The following is a 3,310-nucleotide window of genomic DNA, read 5'->3' as shown; positions in this document are numbered from 1 at the left end:
CTCAATCACAATCAAAGTAAAGGGAAAACAGGCCAAATTTTTATGGACCAGACAACCAGGTAATAAATCCACTAAAATACCATATAATCATTTAAACTTATGTCAGCTTATATCAACAACCTTTTATAATCTCTCAGCTGAAACGTGCAGAAGTTTTAAACCATTTGGAGCCAAAACCTGTTCTGTATATATAATAAGTTCAAGAAGGTAAAAACCTGTATATTATGATATTCTTATATAATCAAATCATCATGAAGCTATTGAGAACTTGAGGAGATTATATTCAAACTAACCTTTTCAGATATCAAGTTTCAGACAAATTGCAACTCTGTGAAAGGGTCATTATCACAGTATACAATAAGTGAGAGAGTATTTTATCAGTACACAGGAACATAGATATAGAGGTGTATTGAGAACAATACCTTTCTACAGGTATTACACCAGCTACTGGCTTTTGATGCCAAGTCCTTTAACTTAAAACTTCATAAGCAATAGGTTGACATCACGTCTATTTATAGAAATTTTGGCGAAGGTATACTGTGTAACTATTCAATACAGGTGTATTAGCCAATCAGAACCCTACACAGTCTGCTACCTGCGTTCTCAGTGACTGTAGAACAAAAATATGATGGTCACCTAAGAGTGTGAAGATATGATAATCAATTTCATCTTATTGATCATCCAACAAGGTAAGAATTGATATTTCTTTGAATTATCAAGTAAATCAGTGTTTTAAATACTTCATACATACATTTTAAATTGATAATAACACAATTTGAGTTATCTATATACATGAGTGGTACATTAAGCTATTCTAATAAACACAAGCAGTTGTAATATAAGCTGTAAATTTGTACCAATGAATATGATGATCCTGCTTATTGATATGCAGTAGGATTCTTACTTCTGAACCAATTCTTTCAAAAGCATGTGAACTAAATATAAATGAATAGTAAAACCATACCACAATGTTCTCTGGTATACATGTAATTAATATCCTGCTTCCCGGAATACAATTTCCCACCTACAGTCTTTCTTAATGTTGACTTTAATAATCTGATGAAATCACCAGATTATATCATTCTAAAGACATTCTACAAACAAAATATCAAGTGACGAAAAAAAAAATCTGTTAAGGTCTATCTTGAGAAAAACATTTATGGACAAAAACTTCTGTTTCCAAAGCAGGCCACATAAAAAAAGACTGAAGATTTCAGAGAGATCTTGCCTACCAACATTGTTTGGTTATTATTTGTTCTTTAAATGTGAGATATTTCCCCTTTTTTCTTTTCTTTCTTCTGTTCTTGCTCTTAATTATTGGTATTTGAAATTTTAAAATAGCAATAATAATCTTTGATTGTCAAATCCAAGATGGCCACCTGTCAGCTATTTTGTTTCCTGATCAGTCCCAAAATCAAAAGGGCACAACTATAGGGACCCTTGGACACTTACATAAAAATTTGAGTAAGATCCATCCAGTATTTCTCACAAAGCATCGATAACAAACTTCCATTGTCAAAATCTAAGATGACTGCTTGTTAGCCATTATGTTTTTCTGATCAGTCCCAAAATCAAAAGGTCACAACTATAGACCGAGGGAAACCTTAAAATCAAATTTGAGAAAGATTCATCAAGTGCTTTTCAGGAAATAACAATAACAAGCAGACATACTATGGATATGGACCAATTTGAAAAGCCAACCATTTAAAAAATGATGGAGGGCTAAAATTGAACATCCTTACACCATAATTTCATGGTCGGACTTCAGATCAAAAAGGTTGTGATAACAAGAGGCCCATAGGGCATGTATTGCTCACATCTATCTTAAAGCCCAGCAATAAATGCCTGTAGGTTGAGTACATCACACATTTCCAAATTAAAAGCTCAGTCACTTAACCTTTCTGATGGAGCAAGAACAAAGGGTAAATTCCTATATCATTACTTTCTTTCTCTTTGAATTCCCAGTAACAGTTTATATGGCTACCGGGTTGGTATTTAAACTATATCAAAAATATGACCCAGAAATAATGTCCCTTAAGGTGTGCCGCATCCAACGGTCAATTCTTACATTCTGATTGTTGTTGGGCAAAATCCAATCATTTTACAGAAAGAGTAGGATTTTAAAGAATTTAATTGATTTACCCTAAAAGGCCCTGCCCCTCCTGCCCCAGACAGCCAGGATCTGCCGTTTATACAAAATTGATTCCTTTTCACCCAAACATGATTTAGACAAAATTAGGACAAAATCCAATCATTCCTACAGGAAGAGTTGGATTTAAAGAATATGCTCTATTTCCCCTATTGGGCCCCGCCCCTCACACTCCAGGCAGCCATCATTTATACAAAATTGATTCCCTTTTACCATAAGATGCTTCTGACCAAATTTGGGGAATATCCAATCATTCCAAAAGGAGGAAAAGGTGAACTAGTAAATTCACCCTTTTTGGCCCCTTCCTCTCAGGCCCTGGGAGGCCGAGATATACCATTTCTATAAAATATGTTTCTATTCCCCCAAGATTATTCTGACCAAATTTGGTCAAAATCCCCAGTCATTCATGACTAGCAGCATTTTGAAAGACGACGGATGCTCCAGTATCCCTATAGCTCACTTGACCCTTTCTTAAAATAATAATTGGAAAATTGTCATATAACATTGCTCTGATTCTTAACTTTTTCTCTATGGAGCCCCCGACCCACCCCCCAGAATCCAATCAATGGGACATAGGAAAGCTCCCTGTTTTACCCAGAGTCAGCACACATGTTACGCAGTCTTAGATACTAAATTTTCATTTGTAACACACCTGAAATAGCATATCAAAAACTTCGCCCGAGAATTGCGGAAATCATTATTTCAAACAATTACTTGAAATTCCTGTCCTTTAAACACTTCATCTGATTTGAATATCTGACCTGAAGATCTTTTCTATCTAAGGTATGTGTTTTTGCCAGTAAAACATTTGAATAATTTTATCTCCTGGAGTGAGAAATAACTACTAATTTTAAAGGCAAATCAAATCTCAATTTACAAATTTTATGCAAATTAGCATAAATCTACAGGTACATTTCTGAGCAAAAAAATCACAAGTATCCAATGTCTGTTTTCCAGCACCTTGGGAGACTAACTTTTTTTCTAAACTTCTTTAAGGAAATAAACAATACTACAATGTACTTTACTCTTTATGGTTGATTTGATTTACAAACTGAAGTGACAATCATTATCAAATATTGCACAATCTATTAGTAATACAAACTTTGTTTAATTTTTACACCAACAATGTATTTTTTCAACTGAAATTGTTTCTCTTTGTAA

Source organism: Ylistrum balloti, unplaced genomic scaffold (genome assembly GCF_031769215.1).
Source record: "Ylistrum balloti isolate Yb309-2 unplaced genomic scaffold, AGI_CSIRO_Ybal_v1 Utg369604, whole genome shotgun sequence".
Lineage (NCBI taxonomy): Eukaryota > Metazoa > Mollusca > Bivalvia > Pectinida > Pectinidae > Ylistrum > Ylistrum balloti.
Note: the sequence above shows the minus strand (reverse complement) of the source record.